The sequence below is a fragment of the Protopterus annectens genome, chromosome 3.part0 (genome assembly GCF_019279795.1).
Source record: "Protopterus annectens isolate FY-2018-M chromosome 3.part0, PAN1.0, whole genome shotgun sequence".
NCBI lineage: Eukaryota > Metazoa > Chordata > Ceratodontiformes > Protopteridae > Protopterus > Protopterus annectens.
In genome coordinates, this window is record NC_056731.1 from 849,209,617 (window position 1) to 849,226,953 (window position 17,337).

Sequence of the window (17,337 nt, forward strand, 5' to 3'; positions counted from 1 at the left end):
TTTGCAGCCAGTGGTACTGCTTCGATGATGCCTTGTGCCAGAGTTTCTAATACAGGCATTAATAGGTGTAGCTGTTCTGGAAGTTGCGTGATAGCCCTTCGCTTTGGGGGCATAAGCCAGGTCATAAAATATCCATTCTGCATTACATAAAGAACCCATTTGTTTGAGCTGATGGATGTCCACACTGGAAGACTGAGAAAAACGCACCGAAAGAGGGAGGGGGTGGAGGTTTTAAGTTTGGCAGGTAGTCAAGACACTACCTGCCTTGTCTTGAAAGGGCTGCCTCTGGCTAAAGGAGAGTGAAGCTCTGGCAGGAGTGGGTTGCTTCCTAGATGCTTTTCTGGGCCTTGTGGGAGCAGCAGGACGAGAGTGCATTCTGATAACTTCAGTTTTTGCTGGATAATTCCTCTGGAATTTTGGAATAGGAGACCAACAGCTGTTATAAAATTCTGCATCTCTTTTCCCTTCTGCTGTAGTGACCTAAATCACAGCCACTTGAGTACCAAACAGAGCTGTACTGTCCAGAAGGGCATCAACCAGCTTTGCTCTAAAGTCGTCTGGTAGGGGTTGGAAGTGTAGCCAGGAATACCTTCTCAAAGCAGATGCTGCTGACCTGGCTGAGGCCTCAACAGCATCATAACTGCACTTTATCGAGTGCCTGGTAACCTGGGAGGTGACAGCAAGAAGGGAAGACACAGTGACACTTTGGCAGCAAAATCTGGGGAATCAGACAATTCCTTAGAGACTTTATCCATAAAGGACAAAGCATATTTTTAGCCATGTATGTCTAGTAGTTAGTAGCCCTAAAAGCCAGAGTAGCAGATGTGCAAATTTTCTTAGCCAGACGTTCCATGGTTTTGCAGTCTTTGTCAGCATAAATAATGGTGGTAGGTAGTAGTTTAGAGGCCTTACCCATGGAGATGAAAATGGTGGCAGGGTCTGCTGGAGGACACAAACTTAGCAGTCTCAGGGACTTTATAAAATTATCTGGTCTGAGTGGGGCAGGGGGTTGTAAGTCGGGGTTCAAGGATGCTGAAGAGAAGGCATCCAGAAAAGCTGGCAGAATAGGACTTGGGGAATCCAACTGAATGAGGTCATACCTTTTTTGAACCTCAGGCATTTCAGATGATTCCCATTTAAAATGTTCCTTCATTTTGGTACTAGTCTTCCCAAAGGTCAAATCCTCAGCTGGGGAATCAGATCAATGGATTCTTCCTCTGGGGTGCCATATCCCAACGAAGAAAGCAGAGAAGTACAAGAGTGATTCTTCACAAGAAGAATCAGAAAATTACTCCTCTTCCCTCAGAGAGGGGTCTATTTCAGGCCTTGGGCTCAGTAAAGGAGGAAGGATGGTCAAAGTCCCTGTAATGGCAGGCTATAAGACGATGAAAGCGAAACTTTGGCTGAAATCGTAATACAATACACCAGTGTGGTGCCCCTGCAGGCAGAATGGTAACTCAAAACATCAAATAAAACCAACTCAGATAAAACAAAAAAAAAACTGAATTTATTATGGCGAGTGCTTTCACAGTAAAAAACACTTCAGACAGCCCTATAAAAGCATCATGCATTTTTATATTCAAATCAGCCAATAAAAATCACAATTACAAAGCATAAACTCTTAAAGGGCTACAACACAAAAAAAAAATATCATACGAACATGAAACTATTAAAATAGTAAAAAAGGCAATGCTTCAATTACCTCTCTCTCAAAAATGGTTTCAAGGAAACCATATCATTAATACCAGGGAAGCAGTCTGCTTTAAAGACAAGAATCCATTTCTGCTCAGACTTCTGTACTGTTTTTAATGTTGCCTCCCCTCAAACTTTCATATACAATTTCTAACAAAAAAAATTTAAAACAGGGCTGTATTAAACTTTACATGTTTAAATAGTGCACTAGTTTCTTTATTCCTAACATCTCAAATGTTCAAGTACACAATCTCTCAAACAGCGGTTTGTCTTCCCAATGTAGCAGATATTACAGTATGTGCAAAAAGCATAGTAAACTAAACTTTTTATAGTACAGTCCGCATAAAAAGGAAAATCTACTGTGTACTTCTGCATGTACAAACTGGCTACCTGTATAAATGTACTTGCACGCACACTTCCTACAGGGGAATGTCCCATACTTATATGAGGTAGGGGGCTGATGGTAAATCATAGCTTCTATAACACAGCTGTTTCTTAATAGATGCACTGTTCTTAAAAGAAAAAACTAGGCTTACTGAAGACTATTTCACTAAGCTCTTTATTAGCATACAGAATGTTCCAGTTTCACTTAATTACATCACAAATTCTCTACTGGTTGCACTTCAATAGAAGTCTCAAAAGGGTGTACCCTTCTTGTCTCTGTCTCTCACAGACTGCATACACCCATGTATCTCCCTAACCTTGCAGCCTCTCTCAACAAAATCTCTTAAGTTGATGAAAGGCAACCATCTCTTCTTCATTATGTAGTCTGATCATCCTAAGGAACTGTCCCCTAAGGACATTACTAGGTAAGTGCCATGGGTGCATACTACTCCTATGTAGTGGCGTATTTTTCATCTCTTTCCTATACAACCCTGTCCTAAATATGCCTAACTCTAATCTTTTTATCTTAAAGAAAATTAATCTGCTCAGTAGAGCAGGATGTACAGTGAGTTCAGTTCAACATCTGACAGGGCTGTAAGCGGCACGCTCGTCAATTATAACAAAATTAGGTCTACCTGCGATCTTAGTCAACTGACTGTAGAATGGATTCTGAATAATCAGTTGCAATTAAATTCAAAGTGGCAACATCATGGGTTATGGTCAAGCTATGCACCTTGGTCCCTTCTTACATCCTTTGATAAGTAAGCCCAAAACAAATTATAAAAATCAAACCACACTGGTGGTATCCTAACCTTAAAAGGGTATACAACACAAGGAAAAAGGTAATAACTAAAATTAGGAAGAACAACTTCCATAATGGCACGAACTCTCTAATTAAAATAAACAGGAAACTAAGAGAACTAATTTAAATCCAACAAGGCCAATTTTGAGGTCAAGATAGCCTCACAGGCTAAAGACAGACCAAAACATTTCCAAAATATTTTTACTGCCTGTATGTCAATGATATAAAATTGGCAAAATTATTACAAGCAGCAAAGATAATTTAATTCAGTAGAACAGTTTCAACAAATTAATGTACAGTTGTGTACACCTACCATAAATACAGATGTCAGAGTGCATTCACTGTTGTAGTCATCACCTGTGGGTTTATCCCTTCTGTGGTAGCCCTCGGCCGGCCCGAATACTAGTCTCAATGTTTTTCTGCATCTGCTGCTGACGCCTGTAGTCTGACGTTAGGACGTCAGTGCTATAAAGCAAGGAAGACGACACCATTACATCAATTTTTCTTGCCCTAACCTGTCAGAAGCATACGGAAATATGGTAATGTGACCCTGGTGGCTAAAAACCACCGCGTGAAGCTTATGTCCCCCTAGAGAAAGAGGATAACAACGGGGAAGGAGACAGGAAAACCAGGACTGCAACAGTGAATACTCTAACATCTACATTTATGGTAAATGTACACAACTGTACTATGTTCTTCGTGTTTCACTGTTGCAGTCATCACCTGTGGGAGGATTCCCAAAAGCTGAGGTGAGGGGTGGAAGGATAGGTTAGAGTCCTAGGCATGGGTCAGCAAGCCCTACAGAACTGCAGAGGCAAACCCTGCCCTAGACTTACAGAAAAGAGAGGTAGGTAGTAATGCTTTGTAAAGGTATTAACAGAGGTCCAGGTGGTAGCTTACAAGATGTCCTTTGGTGGGGAATTCTCGGAGGGATGCTGTGGAAGTGGAGGCTACCCTAGTGGAGTGGGTACAAACAGACTTAGGGGAATGATGTCTCATGTAGTCTGTAGCAGAAATGGATACAGTGTGATATCCATTTGGAAATGGTTTGCTTGGAAGTGGACTTTCCCTCTGCACCTGGGGCAAAGCTGACAAGAAGCTGGTCTGTTTTTCTGAAGAGTTTATTACGGTCCAGGTAGTATCAGAGTCGTCTGTGCACGCCTAGTGAGTACAGAATTCTTTCCCCCTTGTTTTGAGGGTTGGGAAAGAAAGTGGGTAGGTGTACGGGCCTGGTTGAGGGTCACATCAGATACCACCTTGGCCATAAAGGAGGAGTTAGTCCTCAGGAAGACGCTGTCTGCATGGAAAATTATAAAGGGCTCAACGGCCATGAGTGCCTGAAGTTCTGAAACCCTTCTGGCCGAGGTGATAGCTAGCAGGAAAACAGTCTTCCAGGAGAGGTATTTCAATTCTGCTGAAGCAGCAGGCTCAATTGGAGACCGACAAGGTTAACTTTTCTAATATAATTCAGGTCCCAGGCTGGCGTGGGTGGCTTTCTGGGAGGTCTGATATAAGAAGCCCCTCTGAGGAATTGTTTAATAAAAGGATGCGAGAAGAGGGGCTGGTCAGAATCAAAATTAGCCGAAATGGCTGAAGCATGGATTTTAATAGAAGGGAAGGAAAGGCCACTACTGAGTAACTCTGCTAGATAGTCCAAGATAAGAGGGCTGAAAGGTTGTGAGGTACTAGCCCCTCTGGACTGGCTCCAGCAGCAGAATCTTTTCCATTTCCCTGCGTAAGATTTTCTGGTGCTGGGCCTTTTGGCCTCTGTGATAATGTGTAGGACCTGTTTGCTTAACAGAGACCCCTTGTTTGCTTTTAAAGTATTAGCCATGCTGACAGGCTGAGTCTGCAAAGTATGGGTGCAGCACCCCCCAACCCACCTGGGTCAAGAGGTCTGAGATCAGGGGAAGCTGCTTGGGAGGGGGGGTTGTAATGTCAGGCTGCGCAGTAAGGAGTAACAATACTGTCTGGGCCAATCTGGAGCAATGACGATGGCCTTTGGTCTCTCCTCCCTTATTTTGATCAGTACCTTGGGAATAAGAGGCAGAGGAGGGAATGTGTACACAGAGAGAGTTCCAAGAAAAGGTCAAGGTATCCACCTTCCATGCCAGGTGGTGATGCTCCCTGGTACAGAATTTGTCCAGCTGGTTGTTGAGGCGTGAAGCAAAGAGATGCAACTCTGGAGTTCCCCACTTCTGAGTGACTTGCAGAAAGATTTTTCTGTGGAGCTGCCATTCGTGGGGGTCCAGTAATTTTCTGCTTAGGTGGTCTGCCAGGGTGTTGTTGAACCCTGGTAGGTATTGGGCAATTAGGTGTAGACCCATGGAGGTGGCGGTCAGCCAGAGGTTCATGGCTAGCCTGTACAGAGGGTAATATTGGGTCCCTCCCTGTTTGTTGATGTACCACATTACTGTGGTGATGTCTGTTTTGATAAGGAGAACCCCTGGCCTGAGATAGAGTTTGAAGAATGTCGCATCCTTTTGTACTGCCATTATTTCCTTCTGACTGATGTACAAGGGAAGGTGCTGGGCATCCAAAAGACCTTGGGTGCACCTGCCTGTTAGGTGAGTGCCCAAAGCATTGTCTGAGGCGTCGGTGGTGGTCTGGCCAGAAGGGCAGAGGATGAAGGGAAGACCCTTGTTCTTGGCACAGACCCCTGTCCACCAGAGAAACGCTGCCCTTATACAGGGGATCAGTGGAGAGAGGTCTCTAGAGGCTGAAAGCTGACACCAAAGGTTCTTTACATACCACTGAAGTTCTCATGTGAAGCCTGTCCAGAGGAATTACAAGGATGCAAGATGCCACGTACCCCAAGGCTTGCAGAACTTCCTCGCAGAGGTGACTTCTGGAAGCCAGCTGGATAAAGTAGACAGGCAGAAAGCTCTGCTTTTCTGAGGATAGGAAGGCCATTTGGGATGCTGTGTCCAGCAGTGCTCCCAAGAAAATGATCCGCTGTGGCAAGCCCCAACCAGGAAAAGCCGAAAGAAGATGGTGACCCCTAGGGAAGTTAGGAGGGTTTTGACAGAGAAGGTCCTGGAGCAGCTTTTCTTTGTACTCTGCCTGAATAAGGCAGTAATCCAAATAAGGGAAAAACTGTATATTTCTCTGTCTGCAAAATGCTATGGCCGGGACTAAGCATTTTGGTGAATACTTGGGGTGCATTAGATAAGCCAAAGGGTAGTGTATCGATCTGAAAGTGTTGTGAGCCTTCTCTGAATTGCAGGAATTTCCTGCAGGATTCCCTTATGGGGATGTGGAGGTAGCTACCGTTTAGGTCTAGGGTCATTAGCCAAGCATTTTTTGTTAGCATAGCAGCTGCTACAAAGTTAGCATTTTGAATTTGGGGACCACCAGGGAGGTTGTTCAGGATAGATAGATCTAGGATGGGGTGTCAAGTGCCCTCTTTTCTGGGAACAAGGAATAGTCTGGAATAAAGTCTTTGCCCGTTTGATCTGATGGGACAGGCTCTACTGCCCCCTTGAATATGAGAGTTTGTACTTATTTCAATGCCTCTGCCCACTGATTTGGAGGAAAGTCTGGGTACCCCCTTGAAATTGGGAGTTCATTGAAACAGAATTTGTATCTCAAAGATTTTTAAGACACATTGGTCCTTTGTTACAGAAAGCTAATTTCTTTGCAGAGGGAGAGCGTTCATCCTAGCTTTTGGCGAGTGCAAGGCGGGCAAAGGTGGGGGGTGAGTCACTGCGAGTTTTTACCACAGAAGGGTGGCTTAGAACGCCCTGCCTTTAGAGTAGCAGTGGTCCACTGTTTGGTTCTCTGCTGCCTAGGGGCCTGGGTAGTCTATCCCTGCGGAGCTTACCTTGGCCTTGTCTGCTAGGTGCAGAGAAGGACCAATGCTTAAATGGAAAGTTCCGGCTGAACCTGGGAGGTTGAACCTGAAAGAAATCTTTTACTGTTTGCATAGATTTTGCTCCGTCTTCCATCCTTTTAAACACCTCTTCTGCTTTTACTCCAAACAAGAGATTCTTATCCAGGGATCTAACAACTAGTTTTGACTTGACATGATCAGAGAGAGGTTGTTCCTTCAACCATGCATGTCTACTAATAGCAGATCCTGACACTGCTGCCCTGTTTGAGGCTTCTAGGGCATCATATCCACACAGTGTAATGAGTGTTTGGCGACTTAAGTAGAGTGCAGTAAATCTACTAACTCTTTCAAATTGGGACAGTCAGGAAATGTTGAAATCTTTTGCTTTAATAGTTATAAAGTGTGTTGTGGATATTTGAACATATGGAGCTGAGAGCTCCGATAGCTAAGCTTGCAGAGGTGTATACTTTTTTACCCCATCTGTCCACAGCTCTGGAATCCTCGTCAGTAGGAACAGGATTCTTGGCAGAGCAAGTCTTAGCTCCTTTTGGTCCCTGTGCAGTGACCTCTGGGTCTGCAGCAGGATTTCTGTACAGGTATTTGAGCGAAGCCGGTACTGTGCAATACCTGCCAGGTTTACTGGGAGCAGGTGGGAGGGCGTCAGGGGGCTAAGCTGGATTCATGGAAAACATCCACCACTTCTAAAATAGGAGGGATGGCCAGGGGTCTGTGCTGGAGCAGGACCAGAAACTCTCCAAGTCTTCTTAGACTGGGGGAAATCCTGAGATTCCCATAAGAAATGTTCCCTGAGGGTGTGAAAGGTTTCCCCCCAAAAAAAGAAGGTCTTCTGGTTGGAGGCAGAAGGAATGGATTCCTCTGCATCTGAATCCTCATAAGCAGTCAGAGGTTGTCCTTCAAAATCTGAATAGTCAGATTCAGAGTCCTGTTCTATCAATTTCTGGGGAAGGGTGTCTTTCTTTTAGAAGTTGTGACCTGACTACCCCTGGTAAGGGAAATGAGATTGTCCGCCAGTTTAAGCATTTGCACGGGGTGGTGGAGCAGGAGCAAGCTGGTGGCTAGAGGCAGACTTTCTAGGAGTGGCCTGGTTTCTTGGCCTAAGAGTATCCGGTCTGAGAGGAAATGGTAGTCAAATGAGAAGACATCTTTTTTCATCTAGATTCGGTAGTGCGAGGCACCTTCTCTGAAACCGGTGCCTGCGTCGCGGCTCCGGACCCAACCAAGGAAGAGACAGCCAAAAGCTCAGAAGACTAAAGATTTCTGCGGCATACCAGCCTTCAAAGGGTCTCGGTAGAGGCCTGCATGGATATAGAATCTGGCATCAGGGGCTGCGAAAGCACCTCACTGAATTCAAGAACTGACCTTGTTTAGCAGTAGTCTCGTCAGAAGGCTGAGCCTTGTGTGGTCTATCTTTATCTCTGCATTTTTTCGGAATGTCCACAGATTGGTAGCTGACAGATGCCATTTCAGAATGCAAAGACTGAAGGCAAAAATACCTGTCTACAATATGAGCTCTATGGCAAATGGTTTTCGCATTAAAGAGGGTACAGAACCGGTAACAGGGGACATCGTGGTCTGGGCCTAAACAAGTGACGCAGAATGAATGGAAGTCTCTGTGAGGAATCTGCTTTCCACAGATGAGACAATAGTTAACTTTTTCAGACATCAGTCAGAACAAGGAAAAAGGATCCCCAACGGGTTCCTTAGCTTTAGACGTTTTCAGCTGAAATTCCAACTCTGGTAGCGACCAACTGGCACATTTGCGAACTGCTTCTGCTATGGGCTTCACAATAAGAAAGACTGATGTAATAAAAAAAACTGACTCTGGTATTCAGGCTGGTCAAGGGCTACCATAGCAGGGATAACCCAACAGGTGATGACTGCAACAGTGAAACACGAAGAACATTTTAACTTCATCATGTTTAATCAGCTAACACCAACATCTTAATATCAACATCAAGTACTTTAGTTTATATCGGACTATTGAATATGTTGATGTATACTGCAACAGTTTAATTTTAATTCATAATAAACCCATGCTGACAATGTAAGAATGCATCAAGTTAAGTTCATTAAATTAAAGAAATCAGATACATTAAAAAACTTTTGTAATTTGATAAAAACTACACTAGAATATATATGGTGCCCCTTTCAGAAAAGCATAAGAAAAAATACTTGCCAATCTGGAATATAAACAGCAATAAACACAGATACAAATGAAGCCATTCCCATTTGGATGTGTGGAGCAAAGTGACTTATGAGAATGTTTAGGAAAGTAAAACAGAACACCTCTCATTGCAGGACAATTAGGCAGGAGAGGATGCAAGTGAGCAGCTGTTGATGGTGAGGGGGTAGAGTAGTGTTTAACTCACTGCGTTACACACACCTTTAACAGTAAAACTTATTGCAGACAGCTAATGTCAAGACATGCACTTCGTCCCCAAAAAGCCATGTATGCAGTAGCCTTCAGGGGTAATCTGCAGGAACTTGCACAACCGCTAAGGGAAGATGTTGTATACTTTTGCAAGTGTGCACATAGCCATCAGGAGGCGGGTTATTGCCATAACCAAACAAACCCTGATATCAGGAATACAGTCTACCATGTCCAGTAAACATTCATATGAGAAAGACTGCTCCAGTTTGTTGTAGTTAGTCTGATGGTTGACAGTAGCAAACAGGAAAAAAAAAAAACTTTATATCTACCTATTCACTAAATTGAAGACAACTCAATATAAAACTTGCCTTATGGTTTGGCTGGCACTTCCCTACAGCCAGGATGATTAAGCTGATGATACTGTGTCTTGTATGAGATCTTGCAGGCAAGAAACATTACATGCTGCTGTGAAATGCTGAAGCCAGAAAAGCCTTTCCATCAGGATAACCCGCAAGTTATTAACTCAGAGAATGAAGGGACATGAAAATTTATAACCAATTACAGAAATCGAAACACAAACTTCTGAAAAGAGATTAATCTGCCAATACTCACATTCAACAAAAATTTTTGGAGCTCTTGATGGTTTTTTGTCACAGTATTCACAGAAGAATCAGACCATGTGACCTAAGCAAAACACAAAAATAATTTATACAAAAGTAAATCAATAGCAACAAAAAAAAATACATTTCTACAGTTCACCTTTAAAACAAAGTGTCCTAGGAACCAGTTTACAGAGAGCTGACATTCATGCTTATACAATGCTTCTAACAGCCTACCCAATTCATTCAGTACTGGCATCACCAGATACTGCCTTACCCATATAATCAGTTTGCATCAACTAAATTTAGTCAATATTAAGCCACACATATGTTACGAGAGGCTAAGAAAAGTCAATTTCTAGAGTGCATTTACATACTAGATTCCAAAACTAATACCTTGGAAATACCCTGGTTTAAAGTTCACAAGAGGGTTACCACTTTTTTCAAGTTTAAATATGTCATCTACAATTTCTTTCAAATCTTAATGACTAGTCACATCACCAATTGTAAATCCATTGCCTGGACTGCACAGCAACTCGAAACCAGGAAGACAATGATTTGTCTGCCAGACTGGAGTACTCCATTCCCTCCAAACCTGTCTGCTCTCTGATACAGAACAAGTCAGGGATATGGTGGACAGGGGCAATTTCTTGACACAAACTAGTTAACCCGAAAACTCAGCTCACGAAACAAGAGGAGACACCACTGGCCACAAGTGTAGAATTCCAAAACGTTTATCGTTCACACAGGTTAAGCGCTTTCATCCAAAGACTCTTGGACTTCTTGAAGTTGTCCAAGAGTCTTTGGATGAAAGTGCTTAACCTGTGTGAACAGATTTTCTTGACAGACAAATGTAGTTTCAAAATATCAAAATCAGCACTTCAATTTCAGTGCATTCACTTTCGATTGACTTGCATCGGTTTCACACAATTTCTTTCCTTCATGCAACAGAATGAACATAATGGTTTTTAAATAAGTTTAATCAATGAGCAGACAATCATGGCATTGGTGGTCTATATTAGACGCAGGTAAACTAAGGTGGCAACACAACACCAACTGCAGCGCCCCCAAAATTGTGGAAAATACACTGGAAGGCAATAGGAGTACAAGAAGCAATACGCCGGTGTATTACAAATATCTAGAGATATCAGTCATTACAGCATGGAAAGGCACAAGAAACTGGACATCTGAATAGCATCTGAAGATATGTGATCCAACCCAGTCCATCTTACCCTGCCTCGAAGATTCAAGGATAATAGGCCTGGGGCAGATCTGCACCCAAAACATTTCCTGCTGCCAAACAAACTTTTTCTCAATTCTCTGCACAGTAGGACACGCCATCTCGTGTAGCAGATTAAGTGCAGACACATCTACATGCTCTTCCAGGCTGTTTATTTTAGTGGGGGGGGGGGGGTTTACTGTTAATTTGAGAGAACTGCTAGAGACCTGTGACTTTTCAGAGTCTATCTTCCTGGTCACTACCAATTTCTTAAATCCTTGATTTTTTTTTTTTTTTTTTAAAGATAACAATTCTGTGTTTCGTCACCCAACTTTCTGCTGCCACTTTCTTCCTTTTGGACCTTTCTGCATTTGTCTTTCAGAGAAACGCACCCTCAACACACCTAACTGGATTCTCAGTGGGGGCATTTTGACATGTTATAATTTATTTAGGTCTACTACCACTGTCCTACAAATCATTTTTTAAACATTTGAAGAGATCTGCACTACTTTGTTCTAGACAAGTTTATTCCAAGGGCAATACAGACAGGTTATAGAAAATCTGCACTTTTTCTGATAGCCAATGAAAATTTTAAGGATGACTGCACTTCAGCATGTGTGTTAGCGATCCAAGCAGCTCATATGAAACAGTTTCAAGGAACGCAAACTTGTGTAAGTAAACTTACAACAGCAGATGCAGTAGTCTAACCTATATAGGATGTACACTGCCAAGCATCAGAAGCTTGACCAGTATTCCAAGTCTTTGGGCATCTTACACATGCACTGTACATTTGAGGAAGCATGAAGTCATGATGGTACAAAAGCAGACATGCAAGCACAAAAATTCAGAGCTTTCTTGCCTCACAATAAGAGGTTTTGAATCCAACATGTATACTTATGTGCTAGAAGAAAAAAAAGGGGAACCCCACCCAGGCAAAACATATGGAAAAGGTTAAGATGCAATAAGAGACAAAGGTAACAAAAGAGAAGTGGGAAAGAGGAAAAGCATTATCACTGCAGTGATTAGCTGAACATCTGCTACTATGGTATATTTACATAACTGTATCACGTTAGATTCACTGCTGCAGTAGCCTAAGCTTTGAGACAATCACCAAAGCTTAGACAAGGAGGAGGAAGAAAGACTGAAGTCCAGGAACCAGTGGAAAATAGTAATAGCAAGTCTTGTTCTTAACCTTAAGGACACTACTTTGTTGAAGGTGTGTACAGGTGACAAATTGGCTGCCTTCATAATACTTTTATTTCCCTTTCCAAAACATTCTAGTAGTGGTCAAAACTTTTGTAGATTGAGCCTTGATCTTCAGAGGAGGGCACTTCCCATGCAGAGAACAGCATAACTGGATGGTGTGGGGTAATCATTTGGAAACAGTTGAGACTGGTAGCCCTTAATTCCATCCTTCAAAGGAAAGTCTGTGGATTAGACGCTCTAAAGCCTTTTGTCCCAACAAAGTTGTACACGAGTTGCCTGTAAACGTCCATAGTATACAAGATAAGCTCACCCTTAGTTTTCGATTCAGAAAGAACACTGGGAAATGTACAGATCGATTTAAAGTGCATTCTAAAACTAGCTTTTTGGCGTGAAGAACAGTTAGTTCTTAAGGTCACCCTACCCCTATAACAGTCAAGATAAGGTTGTTACCACTAGAGCTCATAACTCATACCCTTAGCCAAAGTCAAATTAGCCTGATGAGCATGTTCAAAAGATATGCTTTTCTAATATGAAGTTCAGATCCCAAGCAGTCACTCATTTCCTAGGTGGACACTACTTCAAAAAAATGTTTCAACTAAGACAGAGGAAAGGGGGGGGTCTAAGGGTAGACCAGCAGAAAAAGCCAAAAGATGAATATTAACAGATGAATTGCAAAGGTCAGGTTTGAGCAAATCTCAAATATTTGATAGCAGAGGAAGTTCAACCATGAAAGAATCCTGGCTCTTCTCTCACCAACTAGAAGACCTTCCTCTGTTTAGCTCAAAAGGATTTTACAAAAGTTTTTTTTGTGTTTTTTTTTTTTTTTTAACACCCCACCTCCTTTAAAATCTGCTGCAAGTAAAAAAAAAAAAAAAAAAAAAAAAAAAGTGCTCTTGGCCAGTTTCATGAGAATGAAGAACCTGTGTCATGTAGGCCAAAAGAGAATTAGCAATATTTATTTTGGAGTCTATTTGGAGAATTGGAAAAGGTGTCTAGTTCGTGCTAGGCCCTTGTGTATAATATCCATTAATTGGGGGGGGGGGGGGTCTGTCCTGGACCTGCTCAGTGCATCTGCCACAGTATTCTGCTCTGACAGAAACAGTATCCTGGAGGGATAGGTTGTGCTAAACTGTGATCTTCAGTCTATTGCAGCTAGTCAGCAAAGGGGTCAAAATCAGGTCCCCTCTCATTTATGTACCACACCACAATGATACTGCCTACGATTATTAAGAGGTCCTGGAGTCCACAAAGCATCTATCAATGCCACTACTACTAGGTTTTTTCTTGAAATGAGGGCCCCAAAAATCCTCATCCTGGATTACTTTAGCTACAGCTTCCCAAGTGAAGTCTTATGCATATGTGGTTAGAGAGAGGGAATGGGTCTGTAAGGGAAAAAGGAGGCCTGGATTCAGATGCAATTGTTTTATTGATCAGTGTATTTCTTTGATGAAGTTCACCATTGGTATTTGAAGAGACAGGGAGTTGGTTCCACACAAGTTAAACCACTTTTTTCATGTACACCCTTACTGGGATCATCAGAATAGAGGAAGACATGTATCAGAGAAAATCTTGATATTCCCTTGCTGTTGTCACAAACTGTGGAGAAAACTAAAGAAAATGATTCTTAAATGGTTTACTTTTTCAAGAAAAAGATAAGCCACCATTTGAGGCATGTCCATCATGGACTAAAGAAATGTTACTCTGTGAGAAGACAGGAGTGGATTTCTGCAAACTGAGCCAAAAACTCAAATTGTTACATTTTTGATAAATAGGAGAGAATATTGACATTTTATGGAAAAATATGGCATCCAAGTAGGGACAGATTTAGTTCCTTGCACTCTGCAAAAAGCACAGCCTTTTAACCATATTACTGAAAAATCTCTGCAGTCTAACTAAAATGGGTGTATTGGGAGAATGCCAATCCATGAATGGTAAGGCAAATAATACTTATACAGGGACATAAACTTTCCTGAAGTGAAGTGCAAGTCCCTTTCGTATCAAATAAGATTTTTTTTTTTTTTTTTTTAAAGCTACACTAGCAACCTGCTGGTTACCAGATCCTTTACAATGTACATCTTGGCAGTTCCTGAAGTGATCTGTAAGTCTCCTTCGTATCAAATGAGTTAAACTGAAAAATTTTATTTTTTTTTAAAGCTACACTAGCAACCTGCTGGTTACCAGGTCCTTTGCAAAGTACATCTTGGCAGTAAATCCACAATGTTGTTGGACACAAGGGACATAAACCAAAATGACAATACTGCATTCACATACATTTCGTGCAAATGATGCTCAAAAGCAGTGGTCAGGGTATGAATCCATGAAGAGCTACTGGGAATACAGTAGTGAAGTGTGTGTATTTATTCAACCTTGCTAATTAAATGGTTTACAGGAAATTTATAATCCAGTAGGCAACAAATATTAAGAAAGTTCATGCGCAAATGGTGGTTAAGTGAGATTAGTCTGTCTAGATCTTTGTCCAGGTATCTGTGAGACAAAAAACGTTCACATTGCAAAACCTACAGACAAACCCATACATATTTAAATCTAAAATTGGTAGTCTACCTGTATTACAGTTAATGATGCTCTAGAACCTTGCGGATAATGGAGAAAGCTGATTAGGCCTTACAATTAACTGAATAAGGGACAACTGTTGCTTGCTGCCATATGTAAATTCAATACAGAACGTGAAGTTGTTACCAGATTACAGTTAACACAAAAGAAACTAAGACACACACAAAAGCTTTTTTTTTTTTTTAATTTACCAAGGGCTGCTTCATTTTTTTTTAACATGATGTTTAGAAACAAGCAATCATTCCCTGGGGGCAGAATTAGTGGTCTTCAATACCAGATTGCTAAACTGGCTCCATTTTTTTCTCAGATATTTGTGATATCTCATGGTTAAGAGAGAATGTCCAAAATTAGTGTCATCTGTAATTTTCTTGGCGAGATAAAATCTCACAGGATTTTTTTCCCCATACAAATCTGTCAATTCTTAATAGGCAGCTAGAGCTTTTTTTGTTACACTGGGACCTTTTTCATAGGTTGAGTAGAACTTTATTCTTCTTGTACTGCATGTTTATGGTGCAATTCTAGCAATAGAATTCTTTAACATCCCACCACACTTGCGTTTGACAGTACATAAAACGAGTCTACATTAGTCGAACGAAAACTGGCTTAAGCGAAACCCATTTGAGCGAAACGCAATGGGCGAAAGTCGCAAATATCGAAGCACAGGAATAAAAAAGTTATGCACAAAATCTTTCACGAACTGTTTTATGCAGGGTGGAAAGCCCCCTGCACCACCCACTACTTAAAGATACCAACTCCCAGATTGCATTCCATTGAAGTAAAAGAATGCCCTACGGCGAACTCCATTTATTCTTGTGATATTTTCGACATTCACTCATTACGTGTTGCTCAGACGGGATACGCTCATTTCGGTTTTCATTCGAAGAATATAGATCCGATGAATAATATAGACCCCATAAAACGTAACAGCTGCCCAGGATATTACAGTACATAGGAATGTTACCCATGGCCAGAATCCTAGGAAACCACCAGTACTGTAAATACTATTTTGGTGCAACTACTAATTGAGAAGTCTCAAAAAAAATGGATGCATGATACACAAGGCTAACCACAGCTTTGAGGGATAATTATTCTGGAAGTTATCATGCAGTATTAAGGCTCAGAGCTATTAAGTTGCTTTCCGTACTCAAGGGTAAAGAGTTGAAACCACCTCCAACAGCCTACTGTGCACCTCCTGAGCAAGTTACTTAACCAGACAGAGCACTCAGGACACCCCTCATAAATAGGTTCATAGATTAGCACTAGGCTAACTGCCCTTGCAAGCCATTTTAAGCCTAGCCAATTATCCCTTGAGAGTCAAACCCTCTACCTTGTGCGCTTGCAAGGCAAACACCTTAACCATAAGGCCATCCTCCCATAAAGGGCACACTGTACAACAGGCTTACGCAGTTAAACAGATTTGGGACTACTTGCACTACATTGTTACAGATCAAATGCAAGTGCTTGAACCCAAGCACAGTACATGGCAAAAGGTAGACATGGTATTACCAATATAAAATAAAGCATTACATAAATAATGGGTAAAATGAGAAAAAAATGCTAAGAATAGTACAATAAAACTAATAAAAATAAGGAATTAACATGGAGAACTGGGATGGGAGGGTGGCCTAATGGTTAAGGTGTTTGCCTTACAAACACAAAGTGTGGGGTTTGATTCTCACAAAGGATAATTGGCTAAGCTTAAAATGGCTCACAAGGGCAGTTAGCTTAGTACTATAACCTATGAACCTATGCCAACAGCATTTAAATGGTCAACGAAAAACAGGGATTAGAATATGCAAATTCAAAGTAAACTTTCAAAGAGCACTTAATGCTACTGACACGGCAGACCCTCAACCAACCAAAGGTGGGGTTTCTGATATACAAAGGACCAAGTGCAAGGAGACTCAAGGTGCACTAACAGAATTGTTAGAGTTATGGAAGTAAAGCACAGGAATAAGTTTAGCCAATACCAGGGTCAAGAGATTCTGCAGGATATACTGCTAGACACAGCAGTGCAAGAACTTCATGAATAATTTGTCTTAACGGGCAGCAACAATCGGCATAACTCTACATGAACTACAAGCAGACCACAACACAAAGACACAGCTAAAGGGAAATAAAGTAATCCAATGGGAAGGAAACTGAAACATGCACCACAGGCAAGGGAATCCAACGATGGAAGGTCCTCTGCCCATCCTTACCAATGTGTGCTAACAGTCTCTAAACTACCCTACACATTTCCTTAAGTAAGAAAACCCCTTTACTTAACACTACTTGGCTTTGGTTAACTGACAGCAAAAGTGAAATATATATATATATATATATATATATATATATATATATATAAGGATCCGAATGGACCAAAGAATTCCACATTTTAAACTAGACTTTCTGTCCAAGGCTGAAGGTCCTCCCTTCCCAGAATGCAAAACCATCTTACCAGTCCTTCAAATAGCATTTGCCTCACAGACAGCACAATTCCAAGTAACAGCCCTTAACTATTAGATCAAGCCAGCAGATCATTTAACAGCCAAGGCTCCAAGTAAGATCAATGCAGTCCCACAGAAGCCATAAAGAGGTAGAATCTGGTAGGGGGACAGTGTGGATGAAGGATTTGAAATGAATGGAAGACTACATATC